A 21,833-nucleotide genomic window follows, 5' to 3' on the forward strand; every position below is an offset into this window, starting at 1 on the left:
TGGAAGCTTTACCTGACTCAGCACGTAGTGCCTTGGGTAATTATGGGTGCATTCATACAACACCACTACAGCAGGGGCTGTCAGCTTCTGGATGCAATTAAAGGTGGTGGTCCAGGTTCAGGGATACCTCTGATACCACCTTTTCCAGTATGAATCTGTCTACCCAGTATAATCAGGTGGAGAGTACTTGCTGAGCGTTCCTCTGCTGAGGGCCATCTACAGGATTCCCATTGTCCAGCCTTTCTGATGATGGCCCTCCTTCTGTGAAACAACCTGGCCCTGGATATTTGGATTGAAGTTTGCTTCTGAAGAGCAGTGGAAACATGGCAGTTTAGGAGAGCATTTGAGGACAAGTGACTATTATTTTGCTCCTCGTGGTGGTGCATCAGGTTGGTGGCTTGTCAGTGGTTGTATTGTTTTAATACAGTGGTTTTAATCCTGTATCGTGTTGGTTGCTGTAAATTACTCAGAGCTTGTGGGAATTAAGTGGCATAAAAAGTGAAGTAAATAAATCAATGGACAATAGGTGGAAGTGCACACATTTCTGGAAAATATGGGGAAGTTTTTTTTTTTTTTTAATGTTAATAGACTAAACTGATCTTTAAGCCAATTTAGTACTTTTGTGATGTTTTCATTTTAAGTACAGTATATGTTGCTTCTAAGGCCCCATTTGGGAAATGTATACCTTCAAGTTTTCAAATAAATTAATCTTACACTTACTATAGTGTACGTAATTCTCTTTGAGTGTATGTTAGTGCTTGCAGATGGGACCAAATTTATTTAGTGTGTTTAATAAATGTTATAATCCAATGTTATTCTTTGGTTTTGAATAAATAATAGATTATAAAAATTATTAAAGCTGCATTTTCAAGTGTCTGTAGGAACAACATCTAATTCTGGAAAAATTAATGAGGGTGTGAGATGAGGAATAACTTCTTGAGGGATGTTGAGTGTGGGGAACATTTTTCACAGAGCAATATATGATAGAAGGGAAAAGTGACTCCCCCACCCCCCGGCATCCTTTATGGTCCGTACAGTTGCTTTTTTTCTTGAAGACATCAAGAAAGCATCCACACCGCAAGGAGAAAAGCTCTTTTCCATCATTATAATTGAAATGGTAAAATGTTACTTGCTGTTTTATTAATGTTTCACCATTTTAAAAGAAGAATCTACCTTATGCATTTTTAAATCTTACTTAAAGTTGGCATCTGCTTATGAACTATGTTTACGCAACAAGCGATCAAGTAAGAAAAAGATGGGGAGGAAAAAGCATTCTGTGTATGATTTTATCAGCCCAGAGAAAGAGTGGCAGTTTGGGGTTCATACTCACAGAGGGATGCTATTGTAAGGGGAAAAAATGAGGGGAGAAAGAAATATCACATTTTCTAGAGAGGAAGTTAAGGGTATATAATCCAAAACACCTCTTAGTAAGGGTCAGGCAACTTGGTGTCCACCAAAAGTTTTATACCTCAGCACAATTAGGCAGGATGTGATCCCAAGCACTCCTGAAGTGACAAACGTGCTGTAAGTGTAGTTAGATTAGTTGTTGATCTTCTGTCCTAAAAAAAGCTTGCAGGCTGTGGTCTAATGAAAGGTTGCTGGGCTTGTCAGAACGTTGAAGGATGGTAGAGGCTCCGGTGGCTGCCAACTGTCGGCCAAACACTGTTTTATCTGACAAGAAACCACGGCCTGCACCTTCAGCTTTTTGATATAGCGGTTTGCAGCATGTTGGAAAGCATCACGAAAGCCAGAGAGGGATCAGCTCAAGGAAGTGGCTGTGAAAAAGGGTTTACAGAGGCTAACAAATCAGCTGATTTGGCTGATTGTTCTACCAAGGGGGAAACACTTTATTTTGAACAAAAATTATACTTCTCAATGACTCAGAATTTTTCAATGCCTGGAACACAGCCAAGAGCAAAAGCAAGTTGTTAGCTCTGAAATGTCTGGGAAGTCAGGCTGAAAGCTTTAATAGGCTTAATTTGTAGTACAATGAATGCAGAGTTACTCAGAAATAAGTCCTATTGTGTTCAATAAGTCCTATCCTTAGTACATGTGCTTAGGATGGTAGCTTTAGTTGATTAGTAAGTGGGACTTGGCCACAATCCAATGCAAAGTTCAGCATACTTAAACTCATTTGTTTCAGCAACTTTGCATAGCACATAGGATTAGCCAACAATATTAGCTAGATACAGGATCTATCTAGATGGGTTGCATTGAGTATACTCTATCATCATAATCTCCATAATTATGGCAACCTGCACAATGCAGAATTTAGGCAATACAGTATCCTGGGCTTTGATCCAAAAAGTCATGCAAGTCTCACATAATGAAGAAACTCAAATGTCAAAATTAGGAATAAAGTAACAATAAGTGCTTTCTCTGTTGCTGACTCTACTTTCTGGAAGTGGAGTTGCATTTCTACTTTCTCTACTTTCTCTGGCTCTGATCTTGCTGCCTTCAGAAAAGCTCTAAAGACCTGGCTTTTCAGACATACAAGAGGCCTGGGTGATTTAATAATCTAACCCTATAATTCCAGCTAAACAAACAAGAAGCAATGGGCTTCATCTGAATTTTTAACTTAGCAAAACCAATTTGTAAAAGTGAGTATCAATATTTAAAATCATGTAAGAGTCTCAGGGTTACTAGAACAACATTTTGGCAGTATCTACATTATCTAACCATTTAGGTGAAAGGATCCAGCAGAAACACCATACATACCACGCTCAAATTTTCCCTTGAGCATGTATGCTTTTCTATGTAAATGCAAGTTAATATAGACATAACTTAACATGAAACCTCTGTTAAGTGAATATCTGATCTTGAGATATCATTACAAGAAGACCTATGTAAAAATATTCTTAAAATGATCTAACAGACACGTTTGGAACTTTTCTTACAATGGAGTCACTCCAAAGATTCCTGACAAGCTAGAATTCTGCTGTTAATTCAGGTAAGAATCCTGTTCCATGGTTACAGAGAATGCAGAATGGAAGTTCTTGTTATATATCTCTTAATAATTAACTAATACATACACACACAGATACACATACACACACACACACACACCCCAAACCAAATCCTGTTTGGACTACTCATAAGTAAGCTACTCTGAAGTCAGTGGGACTTGTTCCAAGATAACAGGATATAAGAATTGCAACTGAAATGTTCAGCCTGTACATATCTACAAAAGCCAACTTCATATGGAGCTCTGTCAAAAGGTTTGTGGGTATACAATTACAGCCTAAATGAAACTGAGTGTTGTAACTATGAGCTGATTTAAAACTGGAGTTGTGTATAAGCATTATGAAGATATTTAAACTGAGCCATTCAACCATTACACATAAACCAACTGACACCTAGCATGTTAGCACTAATGTATAGATGCAATGATCTAATGCAAATGAGACTGGGATGCACATAAAACTGCACAGATTTTTAAAATATATATATTCATTAAGGCCAATTTCTTCATATAACTAAATCAAAATTAGTACAAAGATAAAGAAGCTTAAAACCAGTTATGTAAACAAGCAAAAACTAGTTATCAACAGGCTTACTGTAGCTATATGTTTTTTCTATATTAGTTCTTAGTGATAATAAAAGACCAATTAAAAAAACCACGACTGTGATCATGAAAGGACAACTATGACAAAGGTTAAATGAATGCCTGCCAAGTTGTGTTTAGTTCACTTCCCTTGTACATCACTGCCCGTTTCGAATTGCACCCTTACAACAGATTGATAAATAACCCTAAAGCATCTGCTGTAGCCTGGGCAGACAGTACTTGTCCTCTATGAAAAAAGTTGAACTTGGGTGTGAAAAAAAAATCAAACAAACCACAGCAAATATATATATCAAATAGCAACAATTGGATAATGTCCTTCTGCAGGTGCTCCATGACATTAAGTGAAAGAAATATGACAATTTTACACTGAGCTTCTAGTACATAACTGTAGCACTGCAGTCTATAGCAGTTCTATGGGGTTACTGAACTTTGAATGAAATCTTCTTCCTTTCCCAGATCCTGTCAGCTGGGGGTTGATCACGATTATCCCTTAATTGTTCACCCAAACACTCAATGTCAGGCCATTGTAAGAAGGGACGTATATTAATGTTTTCAATTGAAGAAAAGAGAGCCAGTGTGGTGTAGTGCTTAAGGCATCAGACTCGAAACCTGGAGACTGTGACTTCTAGTCCCGCCTTAGGCACGAAGCCAGCTGGATGACCTTGGGCCAGTCACTCTCTCTCAGCCCTAGGAAGGACGCAAGGGAAAACCCCTTCCTAAATCTTGCCAAGAAAACTGCAGGGACTTGTCCAGGCAGTCGCCAGGAGTCAACACTGACCGAAGGCACCAAAACAAAAACAAAGGAAAAGGAAGGAATTGCACAGAGAGCAGCAAAACTTCAATCCTTTGTGGCCATCTGGTGGTTGTCCAGATTTTTGCAGTCCATAACTGGCATTAAACCTGGAGAAGGTGGCAGCATATTTTGCACTTTAAAAAAAGCACACGTCTTCTGGAGTAGAGGAGAAAGAGAGGTCAGGGGTGAACTAAGTTCAAATATCAAACAAAGCCACTGTTTGTTAAAGAAGCTGCAGAGAATGATCTTGTACATAATGCTAAGCCAAAGTCAAACAAATCACATGAAGAGTTAGCGTGATATGTGAAAGCAAGCAAAGGCTGACTTCACAAATTGCATTAAGCCATAGTTTGTTTGACCATGATTATTAAATGATGCCTAACTGGTTCACATGGCATTATGCCACAACCACTGTTTACAAACCACGGTCTCTTTATTCACATAACACACTAAAACAAAAGCAAAGAGACCACACTATATCTCTCTCTTTGGCAAGTAGCAAGATTTCAATGCATATATGCTTTTAAAAATGTCTACCACAAATTGAACGAACTAATTCTAAAGCTTGTCCCATTTCCTTCCTTCCTTCCTTCCTTCCTTCCTTCCTTCCTTCCTTCCTTCCTTCCTTCCTTCCTTCCTTCCTTCCTTCCTTCCTTCCTTCCTTCCTTCCTTCCTTCCTTCCTTCCTTCCTTCCTATACTGCATTGTTTTCAGCAAACAAAGGGTGGAGCTGTTGCTTTGAGAATTGATTGTAATTCTGTGTCTGGGGAGTGAAAGTGAAGATGGGACTGAGTAGAGTGTATCTTTGTTTTAAACGGTTCGGAGCAGAGGAAGCCCAAGTATGCTGCATGATGGTCATGTTTCTGCCAGGGTACAAATCCCATTAAGTAAGAGGGAGAAGGGCAAGAATCTAAGGGTGCAGTCGTCATGCACTGCCGTTTATTCAAAGGGTGATTGTGCTGGAGGACATCCCACTCCAATTACGTGCTCTCTAGAAGATACAGTAGTAAAACACCAAAAACATTCCCAGGCTCTCTTGGTAGAAAAGATTCATCCTGTCATTTTGACTGTTTCAGAAGCACTCCAAAGTGTTTTGTAAAAGACTGTCACACAGAAAGGAAAAATATTGATAATCTTTTTGTTGACACCTGTAACATGGACTGATATACTCATTTAGTGTGAAAAAAATCCCAGTCAGTTAATAGCAAATGTATTCAGGACTAGAGCCTTGCAATTAAGTGTACATATGTTTACTCAGAAATAAGCCCCATTGCACTCAGTGGAAGGCACTTCCAAATACATGTGCATAGAACTGCAACCTGAGTGTGCACAGATTTTTTTCCCAGTACGTTCAGATCTTTATGCAAATTATGAGTAAAATTACTTTTTGAAACATTGACCATTGGGATGTTCAATCCTCTGGAAGCAATATGTAGGAATCACATATAAGTCAACCTTGCATTGCATTACACCAAAGGTGTAATCTATTGCTCACTGAATGAAATCAAAGGACTTTCCTAATAGACTCGAGACAAAATCCTTATGATAAACTCCATCGAAATGCTTAAAAATGAGCAAACCTCTTACTATATTATGGCAGGATATTTGTGCAGGGCAGTGAACTTTTGTACCAATACAAGGCCAGGACTTAGTGGCTGTTAACATGTAAACATATCCCGAGGACACAGCCTGGGAAACTAACCGTAGTGGTTTTCTTGGGGGTGGGGGTGGAGGAATATTGTATTGGGTGAACCCAGCTCATTGGTCACATTGGTGGGTTTAATATATTGTGCAAATCTGGAAAACGGATTAATTTAGTAACAAGATGGAGAATGAGAACATAGCCAGGGTGTCTCTATGTTACTCTTCTCTAACCTTGTGCTTTTTAGATGTATTGTACTATTAGTATGATAAGAACTGCAGCTCAACACATCTCCATCTTGTGCACAAGTATGCACTAAATACTTGATCTTCTCAAATGAAGATCAAGATGGTTTGTGCAAGTTCTGGAATGAAAGGTATATTCTCACTAGAACAACTAATCACTTTGCACTACAAGAATAGAATGAAATCATTTGGTTATGTGGAATAATGTAAAGAGCTCAGATTAGGAATATTGTGGGTGCTGTGTATGTTTGCTAAACCTCTTCTTTACCCTGATGACTGTAATCAGTGGGTTTATACATTGTACTAACTCACAGGAGGATTTGTGCAAATCTGGTCCCACCTGCTTTCTACTGAGCTGTTCCTGGGGAAAAAAAAAATAAGAAGTGGACTTGGTCAGGACTCAGACTGGAAACCACAAAGAAATACCAGGTCTTAAATAGATTATAAAGTCCACAACAACAACAATTAATGGTGGAAGGCAGTGGGCAAAGGTTTTGATATTTTTGCTAAGAAAATTACATGAATCTGTCTATGAAATCACCAGGAGTTGAATCTGACTCAAAGGAGACTTTACCACAGGATGTTTCAGGATGATGCTGGGAACAGCTGTAGCAACACTGATAGGATTTTCATTCTTTTCGTTCCCTGGTCATTCTGAGTCTGAAATATAAGAACTGACGTGGGATATTTGTAATGGCCTACAGAGGCATAAGAGTAGCCAAAATATTTTGCACTTGAGAAACTGTATGGGCTCTTTGTCCATTTGTGGGCCTGCTTCAAAGTGCTTGTGCTTGCCTTTAAATCCTTCACAGCTTGCTATTGGAACACACGAACGACTGCCTGTTCCAGAATGGCGAGCTGTGGCATTCCAGATGTTGTTGAATAATAGCTCCCATCAGCCCTATGATGGTGATTGATGAAGGATGCTGGGAATTGTAATTCAGTAACACCTGGAGGGCCACAAGTTCCCCTTCCTTAACCTATCACCTTGTGGGCCTACTCTTCAGTCAGATCATCCCTGAGAGGGAAGGCCTCAGTGCAGACATGCACAGGTATGTGTTCTGAGGAAGTACAGCAACATATACTATTGCTGCTTTGGTTTTTATTGTAATTGTATGACTGTACTGGAGTAGTATTGTGTCGCATAAGGTACTTTCGGCAACTGTGCTTTTTTTTTTTTAATGCAAAAGATAAGCCCCCAAAAGTTCAAACAAACTCGTAGGTGTCTTGAGCTAGGCTTGTGACATTCTAGTGTCCCTGTGATGTATTCAGACAACCTGCGGACAGAAACTGAGGGCTAGATCTCACTTACCTTTTCATTGCCCACCTAGGTTGATCATATATATTTTGAGACTTACTCTTCTTTAAAGTCTTTTTGCTTCTGCTTCCATCCCCTCCAGGTCTTTCAAGAAAGCCCTTAAAGTATCAGTCACCAGGACTAGTTCCTGCTCTAAATGAATCATGGTTGGGCCCCTTGACTCTCTTTTCTCCATGTTCTTTTAGCAGCTGAAAAAAAAGGAGGCTCTTCTTTTCTTCTCCATCCCCATTCTGTTGAGATAGGCTTAGGCAGGGCTTACCTTTGTCATCAAAGAGCCCTGCTTGGGCCCCTCTCAGTTGGACTCTATCAGTATCTAACTTTTGTGTGAATTCCCCCAGGTCCTCCACCTAGAGAGATGATTGAACTCCACTGGAATTCATAACTCCGCACCTAGTACTTCTGAATGGTCGCTGTGTGATTTCAGCTGATATTCAATTTCTTCATTCTGTAGTTGAAATAGAAAATTCAGAATTAGAGAGTGCAGAATTCAAGATCACTGCAAAGTATCTTAAGATCAATTTGTACAGTTATGTTAGAAGGCAATATCCAAAGAAACAGTCACAATCAACCTTGTTGATTACTTGTTTAATTTATTTAGTTTTCTAACCCTTATATCATCAGATTCCTTTAGGGCCTACAGAAACATTCCTATGGGTGAGTAGTGCATGGGGAAAGTTTTCTATAAATAATTGTCAGGGTTTCTTTGAACATATTTTAAGCCACTGAATTGTATACCACAATTCTGCTTTTGTTATTTCCTGAATAAGTTCACTTCTAAATGAAACAAAATCTTTTTTTACAAAAATTCAGCCACCCGAACCTATTGAAAGATTTCTTTTCCATAATTTGATATTTATAGCATGTTAGGACCATCATTGGCTATTATGTGGGCATTCCCAGGGGAATAAGGGCAATCAAATGGCAAAATGTATGTGATGATGTCATCACCCAAACATCCTGTCTTGTGGACTTGCCTCAGATGTAGGGACACAAGTACATCATTGCTACATATACGTGATGGTGTCACTGCACTCATGTCATTTTGGCATCTTTAATTTGCTGCAGATATGTCAGCCCTATCAAGCAGTGCAGATCTAAGCTACTTTTATTAGAACAGCTATCTTGCAAATTCTCTTCATGAGGATTGGGGTCGGGGGGAGGCTGTCTGAGGCATTTTCTCAAATTACTCCCTGGGCCTGGGCTCAAGGTTCATGAATCCGACTGTTGCCTTGGTAGCAAGTCTTCCCTTTGTTTCTCTTTAACCACTACAACATACTGCTGGTCTGTCAGCTCACTGACATCAAATAAAGACTTTGCATTTAATGCTGCTGTATCTGGGTTGAAAATGTGGATGATCAGTCGGTGGCAGCAAAGAGTAGGAATTTTCTGTACCTCATTGTTGCCATTTTGTGGTCATTTGAATTTTTGCAGCCCCGAGAAGGTAGCCTTATCTATATATGCTTTATTTCTTTTTATTTCCAAAAAAAACAAAAAAAAAAGTGGGATATCTTGGAAAGTTCCTGGGAGACTTATGAAATGTATACCATGAGTTATGGAAGCGTGCCTAATTAGTTCTGACAGAATAACTTTCCCGTAGCATGCCTAGGGTATCCCCTCAAGAAATAATTGATTTCAAGACCAGCATTCCTGAGTGAGTGTCTGCAGAAGGTATTTCTCTCTCCACCCCTGCAATCTTTAAAAAGAAATCTGTGTCTGTGTACGTCTTCCTACGTGCACAAAATTTTTTTTAAAAAGATACTGACTATGGCTAGGAGAGATACAGATTAAATTTCTGCTTAGCAGCAGCAAAGTTTGCTCCAGCAAAACCAATACCTCTCAGCTTAACCTAACCTGTTAAGTTAAGTTGAGTTGGGAATGTTTTTTATTTGAACTGTTTAAAGGACTACAGGGAAGCTATGTAAGAGAGAAAGACAAATTATTGCTCATTTGTAGATAGTGGTTAAAAGATTAAGATGTAAGACAGAGGCATATCCACGCTGCCAGATTACCAAAAGCGCACATGGAGTATGTGTGTATTTGGGAGTCAGGGAACCTAAACAAATAAAAGAAATAAAAATGTGATTTGCCATATGGGTCAATTAATCTGTTCAGAGCTTCCAAAGCCACCATCAGTCCTCAACTGTAGTCCTTTGAAAGGGCGTTAGTCAGGGAGGCTTGCAGTTATAAAAATCACAGTGCCATTAAAAAAAAAATTATAAAAGAAACAGAATGGAGAGTGAACATCAAATGACAACAGTAACTTGCTTCACACATTGCATGCAATCACAATTTGTTTAATCATGGTTTATTGGATAAACAAGAACATTTGCATAATAGAGCACATTGGTTAGGTTTATACAATATGCTGCTAAACAAACTCTAATAAACCATATCTTGGCTTTGTTCAATGGCTGAAACTATCTGCTGTCTGCTGCTCAAAGCAAAAGCCCATCAGAACAAATAACAATTGGCAAAAAGTTTCTTTTAGTGTACGAATTCTGCCAGGAAAGTTCACTACCTAGATTGTACACATAAGTGCCAAAGTGCCTTGCCACAACTGTCTTAATGTCTGCTCCACTTGCTTTATTTTTATTTCGAATTTGTTTTATTAAAAAAAAAGTATATGAGAAATTAGCATACTTCCATCATTCTTAGGAAATCAGAATGGTAGGTGCCTGCAACTTTGTTTTGAAAGTTGCCAGCCTGCCAAGGAAAAAGACAAGAGTAAACTGAGAGACTAGAGAACATGTCCCAGAGGTTAGGAGGGTAGAGGAGTAATCTGCCTTCTTGTAAACGGTGTTTTGTGACTGGCTGTATCTTCCATAGCAGCTATTTTGTGAAGATGCTTGGGAAGTGTTCTCAGAATGTCACATCTGCTCATTGGCTCTGAAACGGTGGAGACCTCTCTCTTGTAAGAATATCTTGTCATTCTATCTGCAAAGCAACAGCCCTGTGAGGTAGGCTGGGGTGAGAGGCAGAGACCCTGGCCAAGAATGACCAATGAATTTCAGTAGCTGAAGAGGGACTTGAACCTGGGACTCCCCAGTCCTAGTCCAACATCTTAAAACACTGACACTATACCACACTGGCATTCAGTTATGCTGAGGACAAGTCATGGGCAGAAAATATCTTCAGTTCAGTACTAAGCGCTAATTCATGAGCTCCTACTATTACATAATCTTTTACCTCTAAATCTTAGGCTCTGATTAAGCTTCTAACAAAGGATATAATGCAAGGGTCAAGCAATGTTTTTGGCTGGTAGGCACTACTGCACTAATTTATATGATGTCACGAGTACTAAAAAAAATAAAAAAGAACTATCCATTCATGCAAAATTTAATTATTTTTTTATTAAGATTGTGTGATTTGGCTGTATAACAAGATTTAAACCATCTTTACAAATCTCACAGAGAGGGCATATTCCGGATCCCCGCGGTAAAAGAACTTCGATTAGTGGGATCCAGAAGGCGGGCCTTCTCTGCTGTAGCCCCTGGCCTTTGGAACATCTTGCCCCCGGAGGGGAGACAGGCCCCCTCACTCCAGGCCTTTTGGAGGAATTTGAAGACCTGGCTCTGCCATCTGGCCTGGGGCGGGGAGGGAGGTTGTCAGAAATGGGGTTGGCTGGCCCCTTAGCGGCCTGGTGTGGCCCCTATCGGCCTCTTGGATTTTTTAGCCTTTTTATCTTTGTTGGTGTGGTTTTTATAACTTTTAATTACGTATTTTTGATTTTAGTTGTTGTACGCCACCCAGATCCCCCGTTGTGGGGAGATGGGCGGGGACAAGTCTATTAAATAAAATAAAAAATAAATAAATTTTATTTTATATTAAACTAAGTAAATGGGCATCAGTTAACACCTTTGGACACCACATTGCTGATCATCACTTTATTGAATCAGCAATAAAAGTTTCTATTCCACTGGTCTCAAGGACCATGCACAAATCATGTACATCTTTTTAACTTTTTTATCATCTTCTTTTGAAGGACAGATCAGGGCTACTCATTTTGGCATCAAAAAAGTAAAAAATTATAAATACACCCAGATTTGTTTATTACATGAAGGAAGATTACAGTAACTAAGATGCAATATGTTTGATTTGGCTTAGCATGGTGTGTGAATTCAGTCATTATGGTTTGTAAATCCTGATTAATGGTTTACCATATTATATGAACCCAGTTGATTGTGGTTTATCATAGTCAACTGAAGTATGACTTAGCACAATCTGTCAACTGGACTTAATACTGTAAAACCTATGGGTGGTTTCCTGTGAACATAGGAAATTGCCTCATGCAGGATTATTGGAACATTGGACTTCTTCATAAAAGAGTTATTTTAAGGAAATACCTCAAAGTCCAGTGTTCCAATAATCTTGGAAAATATAAATATAAATATTCATTGATATCAAAGGGTAACTTGCAAACTGATTTCCGAGGAAGAGTAACAGAATCCAAGAATCTCTGTCTATCCATGGTGATAAAACGTGGAGAGGCAGTTCTCCCATTTGCCTAGGGAGAGTCATCCTGAAAAGGGCTCTATGCTAACCATCAATCTCCCCCTACATGCAGCGTCTCTGTTTAATGGCTGATAGAGTATCTCAAAAGGGTATTCCTTTCCCTTTGTCTTTGTTTAAAATGAAATATAATGGACCTGGACTTATCACATCTCTAAATGCATTTTCTCTGTGTTATCCTTACTAAGGGATTTGGTATATCCTGATGAGTATGTGCAAAATTGATTCTGAGCTTGGTATAATTTGATCCATCAACTTAACATTAAAATTAATATGCAGGGAGGTCTCTTTTGAGTTTTAAGAAAACCAGAAGGGAAATGCTTATTAATTTAAAATGGACTTAAGAAATGGAATGAGGCTGCTCCTATTAGTATCTGCCATAGAGCTCAACCAATACATTGAAAAAGGTGGGTATAAAACAGATCTATAGTTAAGGAGAAAAGAGGAGATCTTGGCTATCTCCAGGTATCATGGAAGAATGTAAGAACTTCACAGGAATTCAGAAAATTACTGGGAGATCCTTCCAAAAACTATGGTTCTGCATTGCCTGGATTTGAACTAAAACTAGAAAACTCTGCTGGCATGCTATTAACTTGTTTAGCACCACTATGATTGGAATAAACTACTCAGAGCTTCTTTTTTTTTTTTTTTAATGACACTGAAAAAAATGCAGAGGATATTAAAGCCAGAGAGGAATTTCCTTGGAACTTAGGCTTGCTAGCATTTTGTGCCAAATCATATAATCAATTGGCTCTTTTCTATATCTGAATAATGGTGTTCTATTCAGCACACTATGAAATGTCATTAGCAGTAGCAAAACAAGAAAATAGGTTCCTTCCCCAGGAAATTTATAACCTTTATTTTGAGAGAAGTGACAGTAAGAAATATAAAAGAAAGAAGCAAGATTAACAGTTGGATGGGATAGATACTGTATGATAAACAAAACTAACAAGAATGAGTCTCTGTCTTGAATATACTTACACTTTGTTCCAACTGGAATTTGCTTAAGATTTACAGAAAAAATATTTTCTCGCTGAAGCTGTATATGGTATAAATATTGGCAACTGTGTTAATTCTCATAAGCTGGGAATCAACTTTTGCTCTATGTACGTACTTTTGATCCACATTATTATACAGGGAAACTTACTTTCCTTGATATCTTCTACTATACAGTATTTGATTCTCCTTTTCTGTCGCTGTTTCTTATTCCTCAAGGAATTTCTGGTCAGTGGGATTAGTGGGGTCAAGACAGAGGAGGGAAAAACAAATTTTGGGTGATGATCATACAACTCTAATTGATGAGGGTTTTTTTTTTAAATTCAAAAGAAACAACTGATCATAAAAAGAAATAACCCGGGCTTTTTGGAAAATGAGGCAAATACATGGACTTTTATGCTAATAACTTAAAAGGTTATTTGCCATTATAGTTTTAAAACCTCTTTCTTCAGCAGCAGGTTATTTCTGAAGGCCCTTTCCCAACACTGTTTAAAGTGGCAGCCATCCCTTGCTTTGGTGGTAAATACAACTGCTGCCCTCAACTGGATATTTGTATTGGGACCACCATTTTGTGTTCACAACATTTTGCTAACCAAACTTAACAAAGATCTAATAAGAAAAGGGGTGTTTTGCTCCCAGTTCTGAACAACTCATTCCAGCAGGATCCAGCATAAAATCAAATCCATATCCAGCTTGTCCAGATAGAGGCTACCTCTTGATCACATGGAATCCATGTTCATTTCCATAATCCACATGAGGCACTTTAGAAACTAGGAGTCAGCAAGAAGCTTGGAGCACTCCTAAATGCAGCTTGCTATCTTGTTGGATTTTCCAACCCCAAAACCAAATTTAGGAAACTCCAACAATACAACCCTCAGCTACACATATTTACTATGATCCTCAATTTTTATTTTTTATAGAACAAAAATGCTTGACATCTGATGAGAAAACCTTGTCTGTTTTCTGAATTTTTTTTAATGACAATCACAGCATTGCATGACGCTCTGTGATGGTGCCTGCTATGTCAAATGGTTAGTCACCCTTATGGAAAGCTTTATCACAGCACTTCTGAAACAATGAGGAATAAACTTTGGAATTCAAACCTTGGAAGGGAAGAAGCAATGAATAAATTCTATGAGAAATGTGCTTCAGAGACATTGCTCTTGCATCCTTCCTATTTTACTTTGGCTTTTTGAATAGAATAGGTTCTTATCAGGACATTTATCTGCATTTAAGTCTCTGAAGAGAATGTTTGTACTCTGAACTCTAAAGAGGGTTTTTGACACTAAATGGGTCTTTTGCTACCTCTGCAGGTACTGTTGTGTATGCAGGCAATTACATGAAACATAACTTCTCCCCACTTTATTCCCTTCCCTTTCCTAATAACCTGTATTTTAATTAAAAACAGCAATTTACAGTGCAGTTCATTTATAACAACATAATCCATGGTAATCACAACGCAATAAATTTATGTTTTAAGTAAAATTTTAATGCTCCGAGCAGCTGGGTCTCTGAAGTGTGGAAATAGCTAACATTTTTCACTTGGTATGATGCATCCTGTAGCTGGCACTACGGTTTAATTACAGAGACACTACAGCCAAGGGATGGAGAATTGAGTTATTGTAATAGTAAAATGAGAAATGATTTCTTTGCAACTAGCTGTAAATCTGGAAAATATCTAAATAATATAGACAGATAAATTTGTAATGGGCAAGACAAAAACACATTGGTTCATCAACCACATGTCTTCAGAAAGGGAAACTGCTGAATCAGGTACATAGGAACTAGGATGGATTTCAGCCAAAAACAAAAACAAAAAGTTATCACTGTCTCTCAAGGTAATACAACTGAGAATTCTGTTTCCTTGTGCTTGTGCAGCTTGTGTGCAGCTTAAGAAAAATCACATATTCCAGCTGACCCAGAATCTACCTTTATGGCTCCTACATGAGGTAAAAACAACAACTGCTTGTTTGAGTCAAACAAAAGAGCTACCTTGAGCTATTGTTCTCTCCATGTTCTCAAGAGTTTTTCTCAGTCAGGGAGCTTCATATGCAGGATGTTGGTCTACAATGTCTATCATACCCAGCCAGTATGTGCAGACTAACTGGTGATCTGGGGTATGCAGGGTATCATTTTGGAAATGATTGTACTAAGGGTACTGTTAGAAAGGCATAATTTGAGCTAAGACACAAACCCAGACTTTTAAATTCTCATATCTACCTTAAGACATGAAAATGACTGTGGTTAATTAGGATGCAAATTAAAATCATATCAAGATGATGTGACATTTTAACTATTATACGCATAGCACTGTCATACCAAATTAATCTTAATGGAAGAAAAAGTTGGAATCCTAATTCTGTAATTAATGTGGGATAGGAAAAAAGAGAAACAATACAGAAGCTTGTTTGGTGGTAGGCTGCCAAAGTTTTCAAAGCCCAGGAACTCCAGCTTTGACCTGTAGCCTAGCCTTTGAGTGGTGTAGAATTGTTCTTATAGTTTGGTTGGGTAGCAGAGGCTTCCCATACAACTCTAAAGTGCAATACAACTATGAGGATGGTCCTTCGCATTCTTCAGCTCCAAGATTGGGGTAAAAACTAAGGTTCATTCTGTCATGTGTATTAGAGGGGGATAAGATATATGTCATGGAGGGTGTGGGAAGCAGAATTGTGGAGACTATTTACACTATTAAGGAAGACAGATAGGTGCCCATTTGAAGCACCTTCTGTTGATTTTTTTTAAAAAATGAAAGTAGTCCAAGGATTTCATTTTCCAAGGATGGATGCAGTTAAAAGGGATCCACCACTGCCTTCTTCTGTAGCAACAAGCAAATTCAAAGTAACAGAAAGGATACAAAGACTGCAAAGATGTGCTCTTTCTGGAAGAAGAGCAGGCCTGTCCTTTCTGAGTGACTTAACAGCTTTGCCTGGGAACACGAAAGCTCTTTCTGAGAAATCCAAGGACAGGATCTAAATTTTAAGAAGGACATTCTGGAAAATACACAGGTTTTGTTTGTTTCTTTTCAGTTCTGTTCTACCAGGAAACCTTGTTTGATCTCAAGAAACCTCATCAGGAAACCCAGTATTGGTATAAGGGGGTTAAACCAATCTATATTTCTAACCTGAGAAAGGTCATAGGGCATTCCTAGCTAAAGGAAAAACTGGCTTGTAAACAGAATGAAGAGATATTGCTATTGGCCCAAGCTGAATGTAAGCTCAGTTTTAAGTGTGGCCTATGAATTAAATTTTGCTTTAGCTCCATTTTTAAATCTTGAGAATGAGTTTAAATTGAGGGAAGCGTATAGGAATCAGACTTACATTCGTGGAATGGCCAAAGCGCTCAAACCCTCTCTTTAAATATCCACTCCTTAAATACCCACTCCTTTAGCCTCTGCTTGCAATCCACTTCCAAATGGAAGAAATGCAGGGGACCAGCACCATTCCGTTTTCAATGTTCTCGGAAGCAGATCGGTAGCAATTTCAATGATATTCTGTGGTTTACCTGCAAATATATACAAGCTGAACATAAAAGCTCCCAACATGAACTTGCTTTGGGATTGTTTTTAATGACGGTAAAGCAGGAAATTTTATCAACCAATCAATAAAGATTACTTCGGTTATCACTGAGGATTTCCTGCACAAAGCAGTGTTGGCTCTTCTTTTATTCCAGCATCCACAGAGACTTTCCGCTGCACATTGCCTTCACTTGTATCCTGATCCTCCCAATGGTTTGTGTGTCTCTGTGTGTGTGGGTGGGAAGTAGTAGGCCTCTTGCCCTCCTGTTTCCTACTGAAAGTACCCTACTGCCTTTTCAGAGGTTGTACCTCAATTTACAGAAAATGTCAAGAACAGAGAGGGAGAGCAAGTCTTCTCTTGACCCACCTACATCCCCTAGCCTGCTCTTGTAGATCTGCTTTACAAGAACAAAAATACCAGTCTCCCTTGTAGAAGGCAGAAAAAGTGTGGATGAAAGCACATAGTACTTGAAACATGGGTTTAGTTCTCATCATTGTCAAAGTTCAACTAACTTTCTTTGTAGCAGCTGCTATTCACCAGATACTGTAAGACGTAATAAGTACTTAGTATTCAGTAATGAGCATAATAGGTAATAAGTGTTACTGAATTCAGGTGCTATCTATTGATTCTTGAACTGGCACAAAGGAATGCCTGCATAACGTTTGCTGTAACCACAGCCAAGCCCCATCTTGCCCCATCTATTATGAATCCCTATCAGATGGTGCTGTCCTGACCTGTAAGTGTGTCACTCACTATAGGCAAGGTGATTCCTCCTCCCCTTTGCTGTCATCCTCCTTCAGCAAATCACCAGCCAACAGTGAAACATTTGCTGCTCAGAACCTTGCAGCAGGAAAAGGGTGGGTCTGACTTCAGAATTCTACCTGGACTTCTCCAGGCTGGTTTGTCCCTTCTCCCACATTTCATTTGGCATCAACCCAGTTGTCATGTGAAATCAACATATGGGAAGATACTAGGACAGAAATAGTCCAGAGAGGAGACCCTGTAATTAGCCGAATTCTATTGAGTGACAGGACAGAAACTAAGAAGTTGCTCTGCAAGGAACTCTTCTACATTAGGGAGTATGTGTATAAGACGTGATTAAAGCCTACAGATATAGAAGAAGAGCCAAATAAGCCACAAAGGCCCAGTTTAATATCCATCATTCTTTTCTGGACACTGCAGTTAAAAGAAGCAAGGGTAATGGTAAAGGTAAATATACATTTCAGAAAATGCTAAGTGGAAAATTGTGTGGTAAGATAAAGTACACAGTGGGGACAGGGTGATAGATGAAGCTGAAGTTAATTAGGATTTCTTTATTTCTGCTCAAGGCAGATCAAAGTGGAAATATCCTTTAAAAGCTCAGTGTACCTGCTCATAAAAAGTTTAAAAATCACTTTTCTAAAGATCCTCAAACATTCCACATATTATCTGGATAGATGTATGGAAAAAAAAATGAATGAAAATTTCAGAAACAACTAATGTATCAATTTTTTAAATTTAAAAATAAAATACACTGATACAAGCATTTTATAAAAGCACCATGTCTACAACAATCATATGTGGCCTTCTCCTCCTCCTCCTCCTCCTCATTTGCATTATGCTTTGAAAAGCTGTGAAATATATCTGACTTTTGCCATGTTCTTCTTAGGGGTGTCCCCAAAGTATGATCAAATGCATTGCTGTACTTAAAAACAGGCAAAGCACTGTGGTGGCCGCCATGCTGACTTTTTTTAAATCATACCCTGCAGATACCCCAGACTCTTCTGTTTCTTCAAATGTATCTTCCCCTCTCCCACATATAACAAAATAGTTGGTTTTCCTCGATAACCAACTTATTTCCTTCCTTTTTTTGAAAAGGTGCCAATGGTTTTCTAATTAATAGAAGTCTCCTTCTGTCCACCTTTGTTTGTTGGGTACCTAATGAGTATACAAATGAAAAGTAATTTTCTAAATGCCTTTTATTCCCAAATTATCTTTCTAGGTTAGACCCATTAGTAGGAGTTGCTTTTGGATCCCACCCATTAGTAGGGCTATCAGATATGGGCTCCAAAATTACAGACCACTAGATGGCAGCAAACAGGTATATAATACTAATTCTTTACTGACATCTTCACTAGTGGTATTCTGGATTTTTACAGCCTTCCTAATCTGTCCATAAAGGGGCTGCACACACAGTAGATAAATTACCATTTGCTGTGAGTTACTGTATGTCCCTCTATGTTCACTGTATGTCCCTTCACATTTACTAAATTGGGCTTCTCTACCAGGTTCTCATCCTTATCTCTATTGGCTCATTCCAAGATAGATAAGGCTTCTAGTTACTTTGCTGCTAACTGCATTCTTCATTGTATACGTTCACCAGCAGCCCATCCACCTCCTGGAACTCTTCAGCTACTCCATTCTGGCTCCTCTGCAACTCAGGGCAGCAGCTACCTAGACATGGCCTTTGCTTCCTTATGCCAGGATCAACTACACATGGAAAGCCTCTTGGATGATTTGTACTGTTCTTTGGTGTCTTCACCAAATTGCCTCTGTTTGGGTTTGGTTCTGCAGTTTTACTATTTCCAGGTACTGTTGGAATATCAGTTATATCTATTTCAGGAATGTTGTTGCTCAGGAACATCTTAGCTCACAGTTCCTGTTCTAGAAACATAATCCCATAGCCAACACCAATATTATAAATATGCACCCCACTTCTTGCTACTACCCAGTAGTTAATTATCTAGGAGGCAGGTTACTGGCTCAAATTCCATGTCGATAGATTGACAAAAATCTCTCTTTAAATTCCCATGCAGTAGAGTGTAGTGTCTCCAAATATCTGGTTTAAATAAACTTCTGTTTAAACAAGACCCTCACAATATAATTAGCTGCAACAGATGTTGGGGAAAGCAAGTATAGGTAGTCTTCACCGGCCGTAATTCGGTCTGGCAACTCTGTCACTAAGCAGTGCAGTTGTTAAGTATGATGTCATGTGACCATGCTAGCTTACAATGTCAGTTCTGGCTGCAGTTGTTAAGCGAATCACCATGAGTAGTTAAGTGTGATATCACATGATTATGACTTGCAACTTCCTGCTGGATTCCCCATTGACTTTGCTTGTTGGAAGCTGGCTGTGAAAGTTGCAAATGGCAATCACGTGACCATGAGACACTTTGTAAATGTGCGCCGGTTGCCAAGTGCCCGAATCCAGGATATATCACTAGGAATTGGGAATGTCATCCTCACAATATCCATTTAAATATGTGCTTAATCCACATCATTATAATCAATGCAATTGGACCAGTTAATTTTGGCAAGAACATGGCACTTTTTTAAAGGCAAACTTTAAAGATACACTTACTTGTGGGATTTTTGTGTTAAAAGGTACAAAATAAGGATCCTTCCACAAGAGGACTGCATACCCATTTAAAAGAAATTCTGGACCTCTGTGATCCTACAATGTCTGCTTGTCTGAGAGCTGAGATGATTTTTCAAGTTTGGCTGCAATATATCTGAAAGTACACTAAATTAGTGTTTTCTTTGAAATGCTGTGACTCTGAGATTTTTGGGTATCTATTTTCTGTTTTCAAGAATTCTGGCCTCAATGTGCTTCCAGGCTATAGATTTATGACACTGCAAGGTCTTTAAAAAAGAAAGAACGCTGCATGGTTTTGCGGCTCTCCCTCACAGAAACTGTTCGGATTTTTATTTTTTGCATACCATCAACCAGATACATGCAACATAAGGTAACGATAAGGTCTGGATATGGATGGGCAAGCAATTTGCTTTATTTCCCTTTGGTATGGAGTGGAAATGGGGGATTCCCCCCCCCCCCCAGTATATGCAGATGGGGCAGTGGCTTGTTTGCTCTTTGTTAGTTCTGCCTTTGAGAGATTGTGGAGAGGATACGATGGAGATATGGAGATACGGAAGTGACTTAAGGTTTATCTTTGATAAACTCTGTGGTAGAGAGAAACCATTCTGTGAAAGTGATTAAACCTTAATGTACAAATTAAATAATTTACTGCAGTTACTGATTATTAAGAGGAGGTATGAGCGTGAGGTTGAAAGAATGGCTTGCCTATGGATCAAAAAAGATGTGACTTAAAATGTGCACTTGGAATTATCAGTATTTTCTTCTTTCTCAAAACATAAACAGTGGAGGTTGATCTGAACTGGCACAAAAGTGTATGTAAGTGTGTAGAAAGATTTAACCCAAGGGAGTATAACCTGTGACCCTAAGGCTGAATGCAGACCCTTAGAACTTGGAGTCCCTGGGAACCCTTCCAAAAGTTATTCCTGAATTTTAATTTTAATATGAGAGAAAGAGAACATTAGTACATAAATTAAATTTTAACTCATATTTCCTCCTTGTCTTCCTCCATTCTTTGTTCTGGCCTTATTTTTCTCATTAGAGTGATACCTTTGACCCAGGCTGGGAAGGCCAAAGGTGGGCCTTGATCTGAAAAATGTTGCCCACTTCTGGTTCAACCCTTAAGCCTTATATTACGATTTTACCCAACATCCCTATCCTGAAACCATTAGAAAGTTATGAGGACTTGAATTATTCACTCTTGATTGAACATAGGATTACATTCTTTTTCCTTGAAATCAATGGCCATACTAAATCTGGTAGATCATGTCCATTATTGTTGTAATGAAATTGGAGAGAAATGTTTTTCTCTTCTCACTGGAGTGATTAAATTATTTGATCCTGAAAGAGTCCTTAGATATTAGCATATGCTCTTTATTGAAATGAAAAGATTCTGGCTTTGGAAATGCTCTCCTGATAGTGGCAGGGAACATTCTTTTGTGCTATTACTTTATTATTATTCTTGTTGTTGGTCACACAGTCAGCCAGATGTTTAGACTGGATTTGGCATTTTTATCCTCCTATCAAATCCTTCCCAAGGACTTGGGATAGGCAGATGTTGTTGTTTGATGGTGTTAAAGGTATTGTTGCAGGATATAAACTGTTCCAAGTAAAGCTGCCTTTTGCAATTATTATTGTTGTTGTTGTTGTTATTATTATTTACATTTGTCATCTATCTGCATGGCATGGAAGTAATAACATAAAATAAAACAAAATGCATACATAACAAAGAGACTGAGTAAATATACATTACAGAGAACAAAGCCATCAAGCTATTTCACTCTTATCTGCATTTGCAGGTTGGTTAGATCCATCAATGTACGTGCAACCAAACTCCATAATTCAATTCTTGCAGTGGATGGAGGAGGAAGCTTTGAGGTGAAGCCCTCAATATTGTAC

The 21,833-nt window shown here is 38.6% G+C and overlaps 1 long non-coding RNA gene across 2 annotated transcripts in view; it reads left to right on the plus strand.

The window, feature by feature from the left end:
• The window catches only part of LOC148213612 (uncharacterized), a 57,620-nt gene that overhangs the window by 31,224 nt on the left and 4,563 nt on the right, over window positions 1-21,833 (plus strand). The gene's annotated exons all lie outside the window — the stretch shown is intronic.

This window comes from Python bivittatus, unplaced genomic scaffold (assembly GCF_059951505.1).
Source record: "Python bivittatus isolate LINGU-HERP-01145 unplaced genomic scaffold, Pbiv_v1 ctg000960_np1212, whole genome shotgun sequence".
Lineage (NCBI taxonomy): Eukaryota > Metazoa > Chordata > Lepidosauria > Squamata > Pythonidae > Python > Python bivittatus.